A 23,447-nucleotide genomic window follows, 5' to 3' on the forward strand; every position below is an offset into this window, starting at 1 on the left:
AGAGCCCAGGGGAAAAAAAAACTCATTCCAATGCACTGTACATAAATGTAGTTTCTTTTTTTAAATAGTGTATATACATTTTGGTACATTCTGTAGATACGTTTTTTTTTATTTTATGTGTTATATTTTTCTTTCCCACCAAAAAAGTTATGGGGACTTACCATTTGCTGCAGACATTTTGTGCATGCATTATTTTTATTGTAAAATGGATATGCTGTTGTTATACATATATCTTTTTCTTTGGTAAAAATTGTATTATGCTCCTAAGCAATGTTTGAGGAAACACAAGGAATCCCGCTGAAGAGATCCCATTGCACAGCAGACTCCACATTATAAGCCAACACCAGGTGCTGGATTATTCATAACTGTTTCTGTCTTTGGAGTATTGTTTTAGAGCGTAGCGTAAAGTTAAAATATTATATTAAATATTATAATATGTAACTTTGTGCTTCATTAAAATGTGTATGAGAGTGTGTAGCTTATAAGACCTTGGATGTTAAACATCAATTAAATGGTTTCATTCTGTTTTCAGTTCTTAGGCAGTTTTATCACAGTTGATTCAGGCAGTGACCGTTTTGTGTATGTGGTTGTATATTTAGTATACTGTACATATATACACTTGGCATTAATTCTGCTATAGCCTATCAGAACGTGTATGTGTGAAATTGTTTAATAGGCTTTCCTGAGACAATACAAACTGCTCTGGATTAAAATGTTCCAGTAATCGCTCCTCAGATTAGAGACCAATTAGCTTAACCACCATGTCTTTTAAAGGTGTAAAGAAACCAAACCTCCAAGAAAGATCCAACATGAATAAGGGAAGGACATGTAAAATCATAAGAAAGCACCATAACGCCAGAATCAATCCCAGGAGCCAAGAGCTGCAAGGAAACAGTGTTTACTTCCATGCTTTACTTCCATTTAATTGAAACCTTTCAATTAAAATAAGAATAAGACAATTATAAGAGTGCAGTTATTGTAGATAACATGGGTGTTTTCAAATCAAACATTTTGAGTAAGATAAGATTTCCAGGGATAAAAGTTTTGGAATTGTTACTAACTGATGTGTCTAATTTTGTGTTGTGTCTAAGACCAGGCAAGACTCAGAACAAATTATTGTCTAAAATAACTAGACTAAATAACTTCAACTGATATGAAGATGTTTCTGGTGGGCAGAAGAGTCAGTCTGTTTTGATGTTTTGAAATAAGAGCCAGGAAAGTTTTGTTTGCTCTATCACCAAAAAAAAAATACTCATGACAGTAAGGAAAAAACACATGATTTGTTTTACTGTGATGTGACATGATATTACTATTAATGGTGCTTCTGATCCTTATCTCCGTGACAGTCTTTTTCATGTGAATCTTTTATTTATCACATTAAGTCTGGTGTGAATAAATTCTCAATTATGTAATTTACAATGATGACCTGAACAGCAGCCTTTTTTTCTGAGCACAGCACTGTGCCACCTGGGAACCTACAATCTTGCATTGTGTTTTTTTTAGTTTTAGATCATGAAATAAAACCCATCACTCTGTTTGATGGCAACAGGAATAATGGTCAGAGGGGGATTTCAGCTTGAATTAGGATGATCTGTTATTGAATAAACGGAGGTTAAAAACAAATGTAAAATATGGCAAAGTACAAAAAACAAACCATGGGAAAACAAAATGTAAAGCTTTGTGCATAAAATTTGAAAATCACTTCTGTATTGGGTTGTCATAATGCCTCTGGGTCATATTGAACTAATACAAGTGTAGACAAAGTAAAATGCAGTAAAATGCACACTTAGCAGGTGGTAAACTTTAACAGCCTGTCCTGGATTTCTGGTGCAGTGTAGAAATGCCCCAATGTCACAGTGTTCTGGATGCAATAGACTGTTCTGTGTTATTTTGCAGTGCATTATTTATTTCAATATATCTGATATGAATCCTGGTCATTGGGAACACGCAGTAAAAATCTTACGAGATTGTTTAAATTTTTTTTTTCTGTTTGTATCTCTTGTGCATATGTAATAGTGTGTGGTTGCTGTAAACTGACTTTTCAGTCTTCTGGACTGAAGGAAATGTGAACGCTGAATGCTGAATGGTATTGTTGATGTTATTTTAACTATGTGAATGATTGAGACAATCTAGCTGTATCAATTTAGATTTCTGTTTTTAGGGCTATTGTCAAGAAATGAAAGAAAACTGAAGGTTGACAACCTGAATGTTTTAATGTTATTCATCTTTGAAAGAGCAGCAAACGTCGGACATCTCCACCAGCCATGTCACCTCTCAACTGGGGTTTAGATTATCTGGAAACGTGGAATTGGAGATCAGCGGTCAAGGGGTCTTCAGCCATTCTATTGGGTGTTGTTCACTCCTATTCTTGCTTGCTTGGAGTTTCATTTTAACGCAAAAGGAACCATATGGCAGAAATTCAACACTTTACATTTTACATCATGCTTGAGCCAGAGAGCTGTTGAACGGTGAGTTATAACTGTAAAGCATGTTATTTGGAAAACAAGCTCTGTATAGGACTATGACAGGCAATGCAACATAGTCACATCTGGGTCTCTGTTTACACAGAAAATTCCTAGATTCAAAAAGAAAACCAGAAGAGAGCAACAGATAAGGATGGTTGATGTGTACTGATTTGTTTCACTGCTGTGTCATATTGTATCTAACTTATATTCCTATATATGGTTCTGTTTATAAGAAATCTCTTGCTTTAGCTATGTTGGTTGACTCAGTGATATACAGCAAATAGATTTTCCCCAGAATATTTACAGTACTGCTCATTGGTTTTATTTAAAAATAATGTATTTAAAAACTAAATTATTTTGAAAACTTGCTTTTGTGTTTGGCTTTCAAAGTAGTTGTTTATGGCATCCCTAAGAGCTGCTAATATACAGTATGTTGTAGAAAAGCTAAGCTAAGGTGGTGACCCGGAACTGAAACAAGTACTCCCCAGAGAGCAATAGTGAATGACCTGCCTTCTCAGTCACCTGACCTATTGCTAACTGATAATTGGTCAAGCAGCATTTAAAAACGAGGAAGTGGAGGCTACAAGTGGGCTTTTGATTTCCAGTCGCTAGGAAGTGACTGGGGCTGTTATTTTATGGTGTGTGCTGCACCGGAGGGAGAAGTAAGCAAAGAAGTAAGTGATTGAGGTGCCTGTTGTGTGAAGTGAAATTTGAAGTTTTAGAAGAGTTTTTTTTTGGGGGGGTGACATTCAGAAATGAAGTGTTTATTGTGAAGCTAGTAAGCAAATGAGCTTTATATTCAATAAACAATGATTTGATGCCATCATATTCTGTTGGGTCTGTTATCTAGTTGCTTGATTTGAATTTTATATGGTGAACACATTTGGCCATGTAACTTGGACCACACCTACATCATCTACCTCATTATAATTTTTTTTGTGCAATTGTTTTTAATTCTAATTGAACTTGTTTACCTGTATATTGTGTATATATTGTATTGGAAATGGTTATGATCAGGTCAACAAAGAGCCTCATCTAGCTCCTTTTGCCTTCCTGTCAGAGAAATGATAATAAATAATTTAGGATGAACACAAAATAAGTGTAAGTGAAGCATTTAAAACTTTTAATGTTCATGTAATTATACATAATTCAGCCTAAATATGTATTTGAAACAAATATACCTTCACTTTGTTGTACTGTGCATGCTTAATGTAATGTTTATCAAAATATTTTTAAAACACATGTTACTCATTCAAGGTAACATTTTAACTGGTCTTCTTCTAGGCAGGGAACCAGAAGTGGATTTCTTTTATAGTCAAGTTTTTTTTTTATCTGTAATGATGATGTTTGACGTAGTCTAACAAACTAAAGCACATATGAACACAAATACTGATAGAATACAATAGCACAGCAAAGTTGTTCTACCGCTTTTTTGGAAGAAAAGGTGTTGCTTTATTTTCTATATAATGAAAGCAGTGTTCTCTTCTGTAAAACTATTTTGGAATGTTCTTTTCCAAAAATGCTCAATAAGTATTCTTTAATGATTCAGGTGGGGAGCTGCGTCGGCATACGTAGGCTGCAAAGGAACAAGTCATAGGTTTATTCCATGCTGAAAACACCTGAAGAAGCCTCCACGGCCGAAACGTTGTGTTCTCTTTCTTCTTTTTTTCAGCATGGAATAAACCTATTACTTGTTCTTTAATGATGGCAACACATTGGCACAGTGGTCAACATTGCTGCCCCGCAGCGCTGGGGCCCTGGGATCAATTCTGGACCTGGGTGCTATGTGTGACGTTTGATGATCTTGTGTTTGTGTGGGTTTTTCTCCAGGTGCTCTGGTTTCCTCCCACAGTCTAAGGACATACTGGTAGGTTAAACAGCTTTTGGAAAATCTGGCCATGGTATGAATGTGTCTGTGTTTGTGTCTGTGCCCTGTGATGGACTGGTGTCCTGTCCAGGGTGTATCCTGCCTTGTGCCAGTTGCTTGCTGGGATAGGCTCCATCTACACTGCAACCTTGAATTGGATGAAGCAGTTAGAAAATGGATGGATAGATACTCATTAAAGCAAGTGACAATTCTGCAGCTGTTAGGGAATGTGTAATCCCTGATTATACGAATGGTGTTCTCAGGTATCAAAATGGTACTTTAGCCCCTCGAAGTATGATGTTTATGTCCTCCCTTTTTGTATGCATGTTCTGCTGCAGACAGACACACCTCTTCAGCAGAGACGTTACTTATCTGAAATTGTCTCAGCAGTGAAAATGGGAGCATGTGGAATTTAGGGCAGAAGTCAGTTGCAGTTATTACAACAACTGCAATGTTAAAGAGTATGTTATTCCCAAGCTTCAGCACAGCTGTGGATATTATACACCTGCAAAACGTTGTGAAGGGCCTGAAGATAACACAGACTATCTCTGTACAAAATCCACACAGCACATTCCTAAACTGTTCAGAAGCATTTTCAGATTTTCTATTCCCTAATCCCATTTGCTACAGTATGTCCCACCAATATCCTCTGTTTTCCTCTTTAGTACCAGGTGTGCCAAGCAGGTTTAAAAGTATTAGTGGGTTAATGTCAGTAGCAAAAAAGGACAGTTTTGTTTTGTAATACATTTTCATCTGTCGCATTACATGTGCATCATTTTATTTCTATGTTAACTGTATTTCACCAAATTATTTCAAGTTGTTTAATTAGCAAAGTTTTTTGTGGGGGCTACTTGCACGTCAGGACAAATTGTTCCAGAAGTACATTTATAACACAGCTATTCTCAGGTAAATGTTTGAATTATTTGAAGGATTTTTTCTGACATTTTGCAGTAAACTGGTTTCATAAGGACATTCACTCCTGATTTCATTTCTTGGCAAGTGGTGTAAGGCAGTATATCATGATTAATGTTTTGTTTCTGCCATTTCCTGTATGTCACAGAACTTTGTTGTAGTCATTGTATTAGACCCATTAATTATCATCAGTCTGTCTTATCCTAGAGTATACAGTATGTGTTTTGTTTGCATTGTTCTTCATGCGTCTGTCAAATATAGAAGAGAAATTTCACATTTTTATAATCTGTTTAATTGTGTATACATTTCCATTTGTATAAAAATTATCCACCATAAAAAGTCACAATCACAGTTTCATGCACTACACAATTTTGTGCTTAAGGTCTGTGGAAGTAAAACTGTTTTTCTTAATGATATTCCCTTGTCAGAAATTCAAAATAAATTAACAAAACATACTGTAATTCAGAACTTCACAGCGAATAGTTAAATAATTTAAACTTTAAAGGGATCTGTTTTAGGGCAAAATGCTATGTTGCTAAGTGCTTCTGTCTTTTTAATCTTTGTCATTTCTGTAGTTTTATAGTGTCTTGCAATTGATTAATGATGGTTCTAGAACATTCTAAAAAATAGGATATTGGGGACTTTGTTTTATAATTAGCTGTGACATAATTGTCAAACTTAAAAAAAGGTGCTGGATGTAAAAGAAATTAAAGAAACAGAATTCCTTTTATGAATGCTGCGATCCTCCCCGATTGTTCAATGTCTCTTCATGCCTCTGTTTTTAGACAGAGTTTCTGAGTTCTCCTGGTCAGGCAGGTCTGTTTTCAGCATAGAAGTGAATAGAGGAACACTGACACCAGGGATCCCCATAACAGGCCATTTGAAGTCACCATGGTTGGACTGCTACTAGGTGTGGTCCATGAGTTAACTGTTCCTGTGGTCATGGTGCCTGTTTGAGTAGTAGTGCTGGTAGAGCTGGTGGTGTTCGTTTCAGCTGCTGTTTCCTAATTAGGGTTTAATTTAAAGAGAAAAAAATATAACTATAGCCTTTGTGCTTATATGTACATTATGTTCTGTATATACAGTACAAAAGTTGCAAGCTTACTGTTCAAGTTGGTGAAACAATTTTATAACATTAAGCTATCACAACGTGGTCTGTGAGAACAGCTTTGTAGTGACATGTTAATAAAAACTGCTTATGTTGTGTGCACACATATACACAAGTTGGTGATATATTTGAAACAAATGTCTGTTTGCATATTTGATTAAACGCAAACTTGATTTCTTTCACTGCTTGTTCAGATTCTAGAAAAAAGGAACACAACAGCCAATGAACTGATCTGTCTTTGTTCAATTTGAAGTGTGCGATATTATTTTAATGCAATCACTTAGTTCCCTTCACCCTCAGAAGGAATAATAGGAATCAATAAAGGCTACAACTCTACATCAAAGAATTTCTAAAGACTGCAAAAATTATTTTGGGTATTTTTACCTCTTCAAACTCTAAATACAGATATTATTATTCTTGTTACCGGTTATAACAGTTATTTCTGTATTATTGATGGTGATTGTATTTTTTTCAAGTTGTCTAGGCTTTATGATACATTTTTCCTGTTCATAATTTTCTTTCCAATCTGTAATTAATGTTGGGGAACTTGGTTAGCCACAAAGAATTTTTGATATTTTGTGCAGAGCTATCTCCAAAGAATCCGGACAGGCCCATAATTACTTTGAGAATCAAGGCCACTATTTGTTTACTTTGAGAATTGCAAAACGTGAATTTCAAGACCAAGTTGTCAATTGTTTCCTTTACTAGTCTACCATCTTTACCACTCACATCTGTTTTTAATTCATGACACAATTAACTACATAATTGATGGTAGAATTTATTCTAGGGGTTCAAAACCTACAGACACATTCCAGTAATTTTCCTTCACTACTAAATCAGTATAGTACCATCTCACTTCAATTAAACTCTTCCAATGCAACTTGACATTTATTCTGTTTTCTTTTGTGCTCTTTCTTTCTATTATTTTGTACTGAATGTATGTTTGATACAGGTCAATATGCAATACTAATTATATATGTTTTTATTAGATGTATTGCAATCTGTTTTACATTCATTTTATTTTGCTCTGAATAATGGTGTTGCCCATTATTAATGATCACAATTTATTAGTGATCACAATTATTAATAATAACAGTGAAGATCCAATCATAAAAGTACTGGCAAAAGCCCAAGCACCACATTCTATTTTTGTTACTTCAAATACGTCAAACTAGAAATTCATGTTACGCCACACAGTGACGGGATGAAGACAAGGACCACTTTCAAATGGAAATTAGGAAGAAAATCCAATTTTTTGTGTTTTTTAAGGATTTTGTATGGCTCAGTTGTAATACTGCCTTTCAAATGATGTCACAGTTCCGATGCCTGTTTAATTTACTGTCAACAGTAGCCAGTACTTACCCCAGTTAGCAGCATATTTAGAGCCAAGATGCAAAGAGCCAAGGCAATGCACTTCATCTTGCTGTCCTGAAATAGTGCTGATGTGGTTTGATAGTGTCTCTATCAGCTCCTCTGAAGGTCAGGCTGACAACCGTCCAGTGCATCCGGCCTTAAATACTGTATATTGTGGGTTACCTTGGTGAGTCATGCAAGGCTTTTCAGATTCAGCACGGACGAATAAAAAAACATTTGTTTCCAGGAAATCTCATTACACTTCATAAGTAACTTATTAAGCCTGTATAGTTTTGTAGAGGAAAGAAGGCCAATGTATGAAAATAAAATGCAATTTACTTTGCGAGCAACATCTCCTAAAGATTATAGCATTTAAGGGTGGTACAGTGGCACAATGGTTAGTATTGTTGGGTGGCAGTGCTGAGTGCAGTTCCTGGGGTAACATCTGCATGGAGTTTGTCTGTTCTCCCTGTTTTTGTACAGGTATCTTCTGGGTGCTGCATTTTCCTTCCATAGTCCAATAGCATGCTGGTGGTTTAACTGGCTTCTGGGGAAATTGACCCTGAGTGGGAGTGTGTGCATGCATGTGTTTGTGTCTCTGTGTCTGCCCAGTGGTGGATGGGCATCCTGCGCCCCCTGATTCCCAGGATAGGCTCCCCGGCTCCCCTGAACTGGGGAGAAGTGTCTAGAAAATGAAAATGGATGGATGTGATCTAGGAAGATGCAGATCGACCTGTACAGACTGGTTAATCTTAACTCAGCACTTCTGAGCGCTTGCCTGGTTACAATGACTGTGGCTGTTATCTGAAAACCACGTGACCTTCAGGCCATAACACAAGGACATCAATCAGACTGCCAGTGCATAGGAGTTCACTCTAAAATTGTTGCCAAGAAATTGTAAAAAACAAAATCTGAAATGCCCAGAGTCCTGATTGTGGCTTTGTACAATAGCCTTTAATTCGTGAAAAGTAGAATAGATTACACTGCTGTGCAATGAGAGTGTTGTTGGTGTTTCTCAAATCTGGTGGCCAGTCAATCGAAATACACCCATGGCGATGTGACCTGTCAGAAGGGTATCAGACCAGTGTACTCCTTTATTGCAAGTGGACCTGCAAAATACTGTTGGTGTGTGACTTACAGAAGTGGTGCTGTATATTGGTATGTTTGAATATGAATTGTTTATTTTTTAACCAATCATATGCCATATACAGTAGATAGGAAATCCATGTTATTGCTGACCAAACCATTAATATCATCATAGTTGTTAAGTTTAAATACAACTTTATGCTTTCCATTTGTAATGAATAGCAATTAATTTATTGTAATTGTAACCTTTTTCTGGTTCATAGCACTCTCTCAAGTGGGTAAAAGAAGCCAGAGCAGCAGTTACCTGTAAAGCTAGCCTACTGTCTCTTAATAGTGAGGTCACCCACTAAAACATTAGAGTAAGACATACAGTATAGTCCCAATTAGAAATCATTTAAAACGATGCTCATATATTGCCAATAGTTATTTGCCAATGCTTAAAAGAACATCCACTGTCCTGGGGAATTCAGTAACAGGTGGGTCTAGAAAAGTGAATGACTTTTAAGATTAAAGATGTATTGAAATGTTCTCCTCTGTAAAAACAATTGATTCATGAATTCAATAAAATCCCAGGACAGAATGAATTCAAAAGACAGTGGTCCTCAAGGACTTGGAGTGAACAGTTTTATTAGAAGATAGAAATCAAATCCCCCTATTATTTGCACCCCTCAGAGTTTTCAGCTAAAAGACAATGTCTTTTACATTGTTTTTCTGATTAATTGGACATACTGTATATAAAGTGCCAGTGCCTCATTTTGGAGTAACGTAGAAACAGTTCTTTGCATAGTGAAAAAGGCTTTATTGTAAAAACCTGCAAAAAAGTGTGGCAAACTAAATGCCGCATTTATATACTGTATATATTAACACTACTTACAGTGTATTTACAGTTTATGTGTTTACTGGACATTACATCAATTATTGGACCCTACAGTAGATAATGCTCCACACATGGCAGACGTAGTATTCATACAAGCAGGTACATAACCAGTAATATTCTCTTTTTCATGTGCTGTCATTAAAATAGTGAGGGGGTAATTTTAACAGAAGATTTCTAACATGGATATTAGAATTGTATCGTCTTTGATTATTTTCAGGCTAAACCCATACATTGATGCAGGATTGTATCTACACGATGGATGGTGCACTAATGAGCCCAAGCACAAAACAAAGCAAAGAAAGTCTTTTAATGCCAACATCAGAAATTTAGAACATTGCGTATCTTAGAATTTATAATGTATACAACTGCAATAGCTTTTCTTCCTTCATATAGTGGAGCTAGCTGAGATTCTTTAGCTCCCCAGTCCAAGCCCGAGACTGCCCAGGTTATTCTTTATACACATTGTTCATTTTGTGTGAGATATGTGGACATATCTGTTAACAATTTTGTTCAATTCCTGTTTATTAGTACCTTTGTATGAAGAATGGATTTCCATTTAGATCAGACACTGAGGGGCACCTTCAAGAACAAGCTTACTGATATTCTTTTTTTAATGATTTTAGCATATTTATTTTTTAGCTCTGAACTGAGTCTGTGGAGCTGCTGGTAAGGATTATAAAAATGAAAATCGACCGCAAATAGAAACCTTTTCGAAGGCTGTGCCTGTCTTAGAAATGGATCACAAATTCAGGACAGTCTCAGAAGGGCACTGCTGGGGCCGGTTCAGGAAGGCAGCTTTGCTGATGTTCAGCCCAGGAGGAGATACAAAAGGGTGGTGGCCAGGGATCCAAGAAGGAGGGTGTATGAAGTCATGATGGCTGGACTCCCTCCTTTAGTTGTCTTGTCCACGTGTATGCTGGTGTGGGAGCTCCTGGAAGTGGCTGTGTCTTTAGTGGTGACCTTAGTTGTTTTGTGGGTCGGTTGTGTTGTCTTGGGCATGTCCGTGGTGTGTGAGGTCTTGGGAGTTGTTGAGGCGTTAGTGTGGATTTTAGCTGTGGTTGCGACGGCCTTGTCTTCTGTCTTTACAGCTGTGTCAGTCTGCATATAAATTATAATAAATTTCTCAGAGAACCTTCTGAAAAGTCACTCCTTCAAAACTCAAAGCCCTCAACCGATAAAGGTGATAAAGACAAAAACTGGTATCGACAAGGAAGTCTTTAAAGTTGCTTTGCAAAGTGCTTTTCATATTTCTGAAACGTTTCATTATAGTTCATAGCCACAACAACTGACAAAGTCTCAGTTATAACAGAAACTAAAACAGTATTTGTATGGTATATAAACATCACATATACACTTTAAAATATAGAAAGACATTATATATAATGAATTTCCCAAGCTGGGAATCCTAAAGGTCTTCTAAATGCTAAGATTATTTAACATATTTGCAAAATCTACCAAGTGAAAATATCACGGCACAACGGGTTGGTAACTTAGAGTATAGCTCATTTTAGCTGTGTAATAAATTTGTTGCTGGATGACAAATTCAATAAAAAAAGTAATTAAATTTGAATCTTTTAATGCCTTGAGATTGATTTCATATAACCTCAATATACTAATGCCCACAGTATTCCTTCAGTTCTTTATGTCTCTCAAAAGTGATCAAATCACAGAGAGTTTTAAATACTTGATGTGGCTTTAGAAATTGATTGGGGTTCAATTATTGGCAGCTTCTTTATAATTAGTGTAGACTTAACCAGCTTTATAAAACGAGATACAATATATTCGATGCTTTGTCTCTGTCTAAGATTAAGGTTTTGTCTGAGGTAACAGAAAGACTGCCAGCTGAAAGTCCTTCCATATAGAACATTTGTCTGCTTTGAAATTGGTAGTTTTCATCTTAGTTCCCTATATTTTGAACCCCAAGGGCACCAACTTGAAGCACTGATAAAGTAATAATTAGTTAATAATTTGTTACTAATATAGTTATATACTGAAATACTAATGTTACCAAATGCCATATATGCAAATACTGAAAGATGCATTTAATCCTGTACTTGCTTCACACGTCTAGAAAATTATCATTAAAATTTCTTCTACAAAATTATCAGTATAAAAATCACACTAGCAAATACACGCTCAAAACGTGTCTACAATGGATTGGTGATTTTTTTAAGGCATAGATACTAGACCTAACATAAATATTATTATTGGATTGTCTTTTATTACTTTCAGGTTCATTCCACTCACCGAAATGAGGGCTTCCAATGAAACAATGAAAACAATACTTGTTAAAGAAACCAAACATGATGTTAAAAAATCACTTTTTACAGATAGAATCAGAATTTCCTAACATTAAAAAAATGTCCATACTCAGAAGTTATTTATCAAAAAATAAAGTTTTAGTTTATGCCACCACTACTAATTGTATTTACAGTTTTGGATCTATGTCATGACGTTTTTCCTGAAAGCTGTTCGTAAGCACTTATTTTGTTTGTGGCAGAACCTGCACAGCAACAATCTTGTCACACACTGGAGAGCCAAATACTGTAAGACATAACAAGGCATCTAAGAACTGACCAACAGTGGGACAATCCCAGGTGGGATGAGACAATGATTCAATGAAATCAATGTTTTTTTTTTTGTTTAAATGGGTGTTTCTTTTTTGAAGGAAAGAATAAATGAAGTTTCTGTATTCATTATATATATATATGATTCCACAAAGCCAGAGCAGGAACCTCACATGAAAATACTGCTGCAATAAAAATATGCTAGAAATTAAATAAACAGCATCAGGCCTGCAGATCACAATGGGCGGTAAGTAGATTTTTGCATACCTCTTTGATCAGAGCTGAAAGCATGAGCAGACAGATTCCTAAGGTTAGGTACGTCATCTTCCCAAAGTTGATGGCCTTTTTCACAAGTGACTTTACTGGTCTCTGCCTGTTGTGATGGCCACCAGTCACACGTTTCTCCCATATATGCAGGAGCACTCAGCATAATAATGTCCCCATCCAATGGAGGTTAAATCCTATGTTTATTTTTGATAACTCTCGATTTGGGATCAAGGCAGTTTTTGCTCTGCAAACACTAGGGTTTGCTACAACCAGGCCCACCTACAATACTGCGCCAACATGTAGATTACATCACGGAAGGATCATGCGGTTTTCCTCCTTTCTCACTGTAAGCAAGACCATAAGGTGGACAGAACAATGGTAATATTTAACACATTTGGTTACTGCCTGCAATGAGTTGTGGTAATTCTATCTTTCTGACATTCTAACTTTACCCAAGCAAGTGAGCAGAATGTTATCTGGATCCCAGACAGCCAGTAGCAGGGGGCAACTGCAACATTTAAGAATACAGAAGAAAGCTTTGCTATATTACTATTATTAGGAGGGAACTTTTCACCTGCGTGTCATTTTTAGGGCATCCAATCACACATAATTTCAGGAGCACAATGTATACGATCACAATTCCTGAATTTGTGAAGAATAATAATGCCCCAGAATTAAATGTCTGAGAAAGTGTGAATGCTTAAGATGAAATTTGGCACCATCTCCTTGTGAGTAGGACCTCTAAAAGAACCTAGGGCTGGTTCAAGTGGGACCCCATACCTACAGTGCAGAAAAGATCTAAAGAGAAATTTGAAGACACTGGGAGAAATAACACACTGAGTGGCCTGAGTTGTTGGATGTCTTTGCACAGACAGAAGGATGCCCATTTCAGAACACCCGCACTGGTTCTGCTGTGTGCACGATAAGCCTCTGATCACCAGTGTCCAAGTAATGAGGTAGTTGGGAATGCTTTGAGAGATGGCTTAGCAGGATGTGCCTATCCAAAAAGAAAAACTGGAAGTGGAAGTTCCAGGTTTTGGTCAAGTTTCATGGAGGTAAAAAAGAAACTGGCATTAGAATTGAGACATGATAAGGCTTTTCTTGGAAATGAAAAGATAATGGATGGAAGATGCTCCTTGAGATATGCAGAGCTGGAGATAATTGAGGAGTTTGTCGATACTAATGTGGGATTGTATTTTGAAATAATTAGAAGTTGATTGGTAAGTAAGGCATTTGAGATAATTGTGGAATTTTATAAGGGGGGAGGACATGCTCTCTTTTTTTTCTGATATAAACGTGGCTTTATTTGGTGCCTCAGTATTTGCATGTTCTGTTTATTTCTTGTGCTTTGGCTTTTATAATTTATAACTTGACTTCACAAAGACAACTCTATGGGGGTAGGACAGGACATGCCATGTCATGTTTGGAACAATGCAGTTCCTTTTACAATACTTAGAACCTTGCATAGCCTTTACCTTTAGCACATTTAGCGAGGCTACTGTATCTCAATGAATGGGAATCAGTGTGATTTTCCAATTTTAGCCACAAAGTGCCTAAAATTACTCACCCTATTACATAAAATTGATACCAGCTGTTTCGGTATGTGTTATTCGGTAGATTATTCAGATTGTTCATTGAGTATGGCCTGGATTTCTCCAGTCTGCCGTTAGTGAAAAGATACGCCCTACGCACTGTGGGTGAAGTACAGTCATTAGGGATAGATAAGCAGTTTAACACTCGCACATTTCTAAATAAGAGGCAAAAATAGGAAAACAAGTACTGCATTGGTACGTGATAATGTTGTTGGAGTTTTTAAACCACTTTATATAACAAAAGATAAAACACTCGTTAATCACCTCATTCTAATACTTTATTTTACACCTCACCTCAAGTGTACTTTTAAACCCTAGTTTAAAAAACTTCTTACAATTACCATACAGCTCTGATGATTCAAACTATACTCTACACAGGAAGTAAATGATAAAGGACAGTCATCACAGAGCCAATCAAAACATGTTTAAAACCAACTAAAGTTAAATTCTATTACAGATCAAATCTGCTGGACTGGAAACCCATCACCAAACACTGAAAAAATCTGATAACTCCTCTAGCAAATTCTGAACGGTACAAGTAGTTAGTTGGATCTCATGTGTGATGCTTGAAAGTATGTTTTAGGCACAGATAGGCTTAGGTGACCAGTTCTGGTTTGTCTGGAAGGTTTTAAATATTGTTATGTAGCAAAACATTAGTTTTGTTAAGGATATAAACATTTGTTTTACCATTGCTTAAACATTATGCTATCACAAGCAACAAGAAGTTTGCTACACATTGTTTTAAACCATATAAATACAGAAAACAAACTACAACCTAAATTAGAACATATCTAATTAAATGAAATGCTAAAAGGTGACGAACAGACATGTTTAGCAAAGGCTTCAGTGCTGTAATAATGGGCTTCTAACAATGACAACATTAATTTGTTTTCCCTGTACACTGTCTCAACAGGGTTACCAAGAATTCCATCTTTTTATCTTCTAAGTTTGGAAAATGTTTCAACAGTTGGAAACACTGGGAACAGCATTTTTGTATTTAATTGTTCTGTGCCTGGATGTTCAGATTTTTCTGCAGCTCATTTTCTGCTCTCCTGTCGTATTCAGCCGTTTTTGTGAAGCTGTGAGTTTCACACATTCTCAAGGTCACTGTGATACATAAACCAGGAAACATTTTCCTGTAATACCTTGTACAGCACCTTTAGTAAACACGAAATCGGAGCTATGCAATCAGTGTTTGTGTAGCACAAGAGATACCCTTGATCCTGCGTGCCTGGTACGATCCTCGTTTTCATTTCTGAGATAAGAGACCGGAGGGAGAACTAACGCACTTCTATCTAGTTTACTGCACAGTTTCAGCATGACCTACCTTGCCTTGTATTCTACACTCTTTGCTGTTTCTCTTCTGTTTGCCTCCCCTAGGGTATAATTATCCTCCTAATATCTATTTCATAAGTCCTTACCTGTTCTCTTTACTAACAATAATGCTTTTATTTTCCTGGAATCCCTCCAATAATGGCAACATTCTGGTTGGGTAGGTTTTCTAGCATAGTATTCCAGCCATCCATTTTCTAGTAGCTTTACCCAATATAGGGTCAAAGGGGAGCCAACACCTAACCCGGCAAGCAATGGGCACAGGGCAGGATATTCTCTGGACAGCATGCCAGTCCATCAGCACACGGACACAAACACAAGCATTCACACCAAGACCGATATACCAGTTTATTCCAGCAGCCATTTAACCTACCAGTAGGTCTTTGGGCTGTGGGAGGAAACTGGAGTACCTGAAGGAAACTCACACAATCCTGGGGAGAATATACATACTCCACCCAGATTGAACCCCAGGTCAGGAATTGAACCCAGGGCCCCAGTACTGCAAGGCAGCAAAGCTAACCACTGTGCTACCATGCTACCTGAGTTTAGTATTATTTTCTTGTTTTAACTGTCCAAAATTGCCACAAAACTGTCTTCCTCTTCTATCCTTATGTTCCTGCTCAGGGTTACTCTCAAGAGCCAATGACTTATGTAGAGAATGACGACTACTTCATCTTGCCTTTCTATAACTCATGGAGTACCAGCAGCAAGGAACAGCCTGTGGCCTGAGTCAGTCATAGTACATTGGCTTTCCTGGTCCCTAATGTCTAAGAAGCATCTATTCCAGGAAATCAATAATTATTTTATCCTGGAATTACGAAATAATCAAAATGGTATATTAGAGGGTTGAATACACAGAGATTTAAGACCTAGAGAGATGGGAATTGATGGCCAGACGTAGGTAACTCTTTTCCTAGAGTACCACTATAGTTTCTGGTTTCCACTTCATCTCAGACTTTAAATGACTTAATTGAACTGAGTTGACAAAAAGTTAAATCCAGGTCTTAATCAAGTGCTATTTGAAAGGTGCTTCTAAAACTTGCCGGAACTTGACACCGGAAAAATAGTGCTGCTGACCACAGCCTGACAGCTATTATCAGTGTGCTGTGAGAACTACAAATCCTTTTCCAAAGCCTTTGTGAAGATGGTGCAAATGAAAATGTATCAGTTTACATCCTTCTGACAGGTTTTTGGCAGTTGCTACTATAAATATGAGAAAACGGATTACTGTTTTTATTTAGCTGAAACATTTATCCGGCATGACTTACAAAACAATAGTCTGTAGAAAAATATAGAGTGTAGAATTATCAAAAGGAAATCAATATACAAATATAGAGTGAAGTATTCTCAAAAGGAAATCTGTTAATTCAGCAATTCAGCATAATTGATACTGTGTACTGTATCAGCACATTTCTGGGGAGAATCATAGGCTGTCTAAAGGAAAGAAATACAGTGCAATAATCTGAAATAAAAGCAATACAGGAATGTACTGTATCATGGGATCTGAAGATGCAGTCTGAACAGGGAACTGGTTCCATCACAGGGATACAATGACAGAAAATAAGCAGCATGAGAGGCTGGAGAGAGAAGAGACAAGCAGAAGGTAGGCACAGAGGACGGGTGGGAGATAAAGGAGAAATGCAGGGTAGGAAATAGAAGGGTGCAATGATCAAAAGAGAGGCAGTCAAGACTCTCTAAAATGTGTAAAAATCGGCACTGGCCTGGGGTCATTACTCCTGACCTGCCTTGAGTGTGTTTTAAATAGACACATCTCAGGGATAGCTGAAAGGATAACATTATCAGGAATAGCCACTAGCCCAAAAGTGGAAGCTTTTCTATGAAGAATTTTCCATGGTCACGACTAGCAATAGCTACTCATAAACACCCACTCATGGTAATAACATAGGGTGACAATGACTGTACGAGAGGAGACGGGTAGTGCACTCTGAGCCAGAGAGCACAGAAGGGGAATGAGGATGATGTCACTTACTTGTGTGTATAGCAAATTTGAACATAGTTACAATATTCTCCTATATTTGCCTTGTAAACTTTTCATACAAAGCTTATGACGAAATGATTTGACTTCCGGGTCTATTTCCTACCCTTAACATTTCCATAAAGTAAAAATGTATTTTGCTGCGACAGTCTATTCTGTCATAAAGGATCATTCTAGTACTGGAATATGCACTTGTGGTTAGTCAGTCACCACAGAACAAGTTAACCGACTGTTGTCCATTATGTACATTGGTGTAGCTACAACGTAGAAATCAGATAAAGTCTTACGGTATATAAATTCCTATTGTATGCCATCTGAGAACCAATATTACTATTTATTTCCCCAGAGCTTTTCCTGTAGTTTATGGGGTGGATGACTTTATCAGGCTTCATCATATTTGACTGGTGAACGCCTATAAATGCAGCTTTATTAAATGTCTCTGTATTTATACGTTCTGTTTATTTCTTGTGCTTTGGCTACAAGGATTTATAACTTGACTTCACAAAGACAACTCCATGGAGGTAGGACAGGACATGCCACATCATGCTTGGAACAATGCAGTTCCTTTTACAATACTTAGAACCTTGCATAGCCATTACCTGTAGCTATTACGTTGAGCTCTGGTTTCTTTGCCAGATACTGAGGCAAATCATTGATTTCCCCGTCACAATGGTATGGCATCTTTAAATCACACAAGGTGTCTGAAACAAATTGATTTACTTTCTCTGTGGTCTTTTACTTCAAACTCAGCATGCTGCTGCAAAAATTTGGTCAGGCAGAAACCACCAGCAGCATCTGCTGATGAGTGATGGGCCTGTGGTATTAATATTACCATTTTAGGTGATTACTTTTATCAGAATCATGCAAGCAATGAACTATGAAATGGTAGCAGTGACAAAATGTGGGTTAACCGAAAAGAACGTATTAATAACATTACATAAAAATGACTTGTCACATAACACGGTGACCACAACAAGAGACAGAAATGAATCTTTGAGCTAATACATGTATAGACAGTAGATGTGCTGTGTGCACTGACTGGAACAAAAGCAATACAATACACAGAGCCCAGTGATAATTGACAATCTGCAAGGCAGTCTAAACGGTCAGTGGTCAAAATCCTGATGTCTCTAAATTATTGCGAGTTGGAGAATGAGAAGCACAATGAGAAGGAGGAGCAATAAACATTGTTAGCAAGACTGATTTATATCCATCTATATGCATTGCTTCCAAAAGCAGTTTTGATAACGGCTTAGTACCATAATTGTTTAATTTAATTTAAACCTACATATCTTGCAGCAGAAAACGGGGGGTCATTAAGAGCTAATTACTTGACCATATTAAAACATGAAAGGTGGATTGAATGACTTGGAATGGAGGCACTTTTGGTATGTTTGAGAGGCACTTTTAAATTAGCACCTGTTAAAGTCCTGGAACAGGCCTAAATAAGACCACTTAATTAATACAGATAAGTCAGTTAAGGTCTGAGATTAAGTAATACCCAGAAAACAAATAACAATTTCACAATTGGTGCCTAAATGGTTAATACAATGTCTGGAAAGTCATTGCTTTGTGCTGGCTGCTTGAGTAACCTTGTTCGGTCTCTTTCTGACACCACTTTTTTCAAACATTGTTGTATAGGAGAGCGAACCCCGACAGCCCTCTGTGAAAAACAAACATCTTAGTTGGGTTTAGTTTGGTTCAAGAAACTAATATGAGGTGGAATTAAAAATTGAAAAAATCTGCCCATAAGATGACCATCCATTCATCAATCCATAGGATGGAACATTTCCCTTTATAATTTCTGGACACACTGAGGCAGGATAGAGTTTTAAATTTTCACTTAATTCAAGAGAAACTAATATGTATAGTGTTGCAGCAGTACTTACTGTAGTTGAATTATTTTGTTATTCTTGACTCAGCTTTTTAACTTTTCCTCCGACTGATCAGAGTGAATAAACAGCAGATCATTGTTTGTGTTGTGGCTAATCCCTTTTTTCACTAAATTTAACAGAACCCTAGCATTAAACAGGCAGCGACCACAAAACTGGAGATCTTGCCAACGGCTTCTAATTCTGCACCAATTACTGAAAGCCATTCAGACATAAGCTCTGAAAATCAGATCATCACATTTGCTCTCTTGGAAGAGGGCTGGGCACCCCTGGCCTGGAGAAATGGATCTCAATACGATCTGTGACCTGAGTTACAAACTGTTTCATTTCCTTTCAGCTAACAGTGTTATAGTTATTTATCCGGGCACAGAAAAAGTGGGAATGAGGAAATGAAGCAGAATGAAAAACAGGCACGATCACTATAGTTAGATTCTATCAGTAACCATGCAACCAAAGCCAACATGCTGTGGTCAGCTGTTATCTTTTATATTTACAGCAACAGGACTACAGTATATCATCATTATAGTTAACCATCATTAAATAATTTTGGCATTTCCTGGTATCTAATGATTAACTAAACAATACAGACAGTATCTGATACATACTGTTGCAAGCTAAATAGTTTATATACTAAAAGATACACAACATCCCTCATTCAGGTTGCCAGCAGAAACATGATGCCTATCATAATTTACCAAATACTCCAAGCCCCGAACTCAGAGAGACCCGCTGGTAGGTGGGCTTCCAGGCATCCATCTTCCAATGGTGAGCCAGGAATAGCGGGAGCGCCAAGCTTAAATAATGACAGGCTAAACAGGGGGCAGGGGACGAAAATACGAAAGGGTCAGAGCGCCCTTAAGAGGAGGGATGACTATCGTGACAGCGGTGTTCAGTGAAACCGACACTGCAGCACTTGCTTTGCAACAGCATGTCAGTGCCAGATACCTTTGGAACTTATTGTTCAAACAGAAGGTGACATTACTGCACAATAGACCATGTTCTTTAGTTAATCATGATTCTCTGTTCAAATCAACAGTGCTTAAATACTTCTGCACTGCTATGTCTGAGAAAGCAAATTCTTATAAATGTCTTAGAAAATGTACTTTGCACTCAATAACTTTGACAATGAAAATAAAATGCCAGTCTGTTCCAAAATATTTAAATGAGTTACATTTAGATATAATACACCAGGATAGTGTAAAGAAATTTAATTAATGGACATCAGATCTGTGTGATAGAGGGTAATTCAGGAATAACTGTTCTGTTAAAAGAAAGCAATTCTGCAACCTACAGTATGCTTTAGTCATTCATAAACACACATTTATAACTTTTGTCAACAGTGAACCCTGGTGGTTAACAAGACATGCTGTGTGGAAAGGCCTTATGGAATTCCTTTAAAGCACAGCTGTAACTGTTATCTGCACCACACTTCCCAGTCTCTTACTAATCTACATGCATGCAAATGTGAGCTGTTAGAAAACACTGTGCAACAAATGCCCCAAGCCAGCATGTTGGATGTTTTGTCACTGTAATGTGCCAAATATTTGACATCTTACCATTTTGTATATCACGTCATGTCTGCAGTTTTAAGGCAATTTTTAAGACTTTCACGGCTACAGTTGGCAAAGCAAAAGAAAGACTTCCTGCTTCTAAACTTTTTAAGTTGTTTTACCTCCATAACATGAACTGAAAATACCCTTGAACTCCTCTGGCTCAGTCTCTTAGGAAATTTGCTGAGATGGGACTCTGATAAGCAGAATTGCCTGAGCAACACAAGCTGAGACACCATAAATTGGGCTTATCCTGACAGCTCCAGCATTTAAGTTCCCAAATCAGTGCCTCTCAGTCTACAGCTCCAAGAGGGAGACACATCTGGACTCAGACTGCCGCTGTCAACTGACTGAAATATGGTCAACTGATTTGTTCTGATTGATTGATTTGTAGTAGCCACAAGGTAATCTTCCTTAATTTACTCTCTGAGTTTCTGTATAAGCAACTTCAAATCGTCAAGTCACTACAAAGAGATGAAACTATTTATTTTTATGAATAGAGGCACAATGAATGCCAAATTATTTTCTTTTATTCATGGAGTCGATTTCTCTCCCCTGGCCACAAATCACAAGCCGGGGTCTGTAGCTGTAGAAAATGGGGAATAGTACCATTAGAGAGTGACCTCTCCAGATGTAAAGACACTGACTGAACAGGTCCCGTAGAGGAATAGAGTTGAGACGGCTGATCAATGATGAATGATCTGTTCACGCATCTGATGTCATTCTGAAAAGTGTTATTCGCAAAATAACCACCAGATGGTGCTTCGGTGTCAAATGTTTTAATTGTTTCAACTAATGTGTTGTAAATATTGTCCGCGAAAGAAGGGTCGATCGAAACGAACGTGGCGATTTAGTACGGAGCTGCGTGCTGAGTTCAGTACCAGCTAGCAGGGTACTGTCTCGTCACGTTTCCAGCTGTCCGCTCAATTGCAACGAAAATATTCTGCTGACCAGAGTGGGAGACCAGCTGGTCTCTTTCTTAGGAAGGTACTGTAGACTAAACTGTTGTTTTACCAAGCAGAAACTGAGCGTGGTTTTGATTCGGAATATATGAGTTGTTTGTATCAGTTAGTTATTATGTGGGTCTGCATTTATATATATATGATACATTTAATTTATATATCACTTTTCATTATATTTAATCTCAATGTACAGTACTTGATTTAGGCTAAAAGAGACGTCAAGGTCAATCATCTCGAAAATTCTAAAGAAGGAAAAGATCAGGACATCAGGACAGGACATAGTACTCGTCGTTGATAGGCTTGCTGGTAGAGATGGTACACATTACTTATTCAGGTTTTATAATAGACTTAGTCTACTTTTATGCTAGCGAAATACTATGAAGGTAAACCTCACGCACTTTCATGTGTTACATTTGTTGCACTTCGTCTTGAAGTGTTTTCTAACTTGTGTCTGTGGATCTTGACCGAACTGAGTAGCTGGCTCTCTACAGTTTTGATACTGACCCTGATTGTCCGAAGATTAAGCTACTGGAGCCCTGACTGGGATCTTTTTTATATACCCGTATATTTAACTACATACTGTAAGATGATTATACCCACTGTACTAAATATTCCTTTGAACCACCAGTTTGCCGTCCCCTCAAAATACATACTGTAGGAGAACAAACATTTACAGTAAGTGGCACCCCTAACTTAACATACTTAAGAGTCACGTCCTGTTTACTTCCATGTATTTGCCTAGATATTTATCTCAATATATTGCATACCTTAAAACACTCTATTGCATACTAAGGGCCCTACATGTTAGTATGTTAGCAGTAATACTGGAGTGATAAGTACAGTAGCTAGCAGCCATATCACCCTGCAACTCGTGGTTGGCAGCCCACTAAAGCTCAGCAGGTGTGAGCCTGGCCAGTACCTGGATGGGAGATCTGGGGAAAAACCAAGGTTGTTGCTAGAAAAGGTGCTCACTCTGCGGTCTGTGTGGTTCCTAATGCCCCAGTATAGTGATAGGGACACTATACTGTAGAAAGGTGCAGTCTTTTGGATGACAAGTAAAACCGAGGTCCTGACTCTCTGTGGTCATTAAAAATCCCAGGGCGTTTATCGAAAAGAGTAAGGGTGTAACCCGGTGTGCAGGCCAAAGTTACCATTGTCATTTACCAATCATGGCCTCCTAATAATCCCCATCTATGAATTGGCGTCATCACTCTGCTCTCCTCCCCACTGATAGCTGATAATAGTGAGCGTACTGTTGCACTATGGCTACCATCGCATCATCCAGGTGGATGCTGCACATTGGTGGTAGTGGAGGGGAGTCCCCATTACCTCTATAGTGCTAGGAGTGGAGTGTCATAAGTATAAGGAATTATTATTATAACAGGTGGGTAGCTGCGTCAGCATGCGTAGGCTGCAAACGAAACAAGTAATAGGTTTATTCCATGCTGAAAAAAAGAAGAAGAGAAGAAGAGAAGCTCTTTTTTTCAGCATGGAATAAACCTATTACTTGTTCATTATTATTATAACACCTTCCTTCATGGTTTATGAACATGAAACGTAGGTCTTTTGTATTGTGATAGGAATGCAATTTTAGGTGAATATTACAATATATTTCACAGCG

General features: G+C 37.5%; 2 protein-coding genes across 2 annotated transcripts in view; both read left to right on the forward strand.

Annotated features, from left to right (window-relative positions):
* crybg2 (crystallin beta-gamma domain containing 2) overlaps nt 1-523 on the forward strand; it is a 62,030-nt gene extending 61,507 nt beyond the window's left edge. Inside the window, exon 22 of the mRNA XM_088933252.1 lies at nt 1-523. This exon is cut by the window's left edge and continues 462 nt beyond it. The gene's annotated coding sequence lies outside the window, so the exon portion shown is untranslated.
* Nucleotides 524-2,693: 2,170 nt separating this feature from the next.
* The window catches only part of LOC148820591 (protein mono-ADP-ribosyltransferase TIPARP-like), a 32,631-nt gene continuing 11,877 nt past the window's right edge, over nt 2,694-23,447 (forward strand). The window contains exon 1 of the mRNA XM_088932692.1: nt 2,694-3,139. The gene's annotated coding sequence lies outside the window, so the exon portion shown is untranslated. The remainder of the gene's footprint in view (nt 3,140-23,447) is intronic.

Source organism: Atractosteus spatula, chromosome 14, assembly GCF_055471065.1.
Source record: "Atractosteus spatula isolate fAtrSpa1 chromosome 14, fAtrSpa1.hap1, whole genome shotgun sequence".
NCBI lineage: Eukaryota > Metazoa > Chordata > Actinopteri > Semionotiformes > Lepisosteidae > Atractosteus > Atractosteus spatula.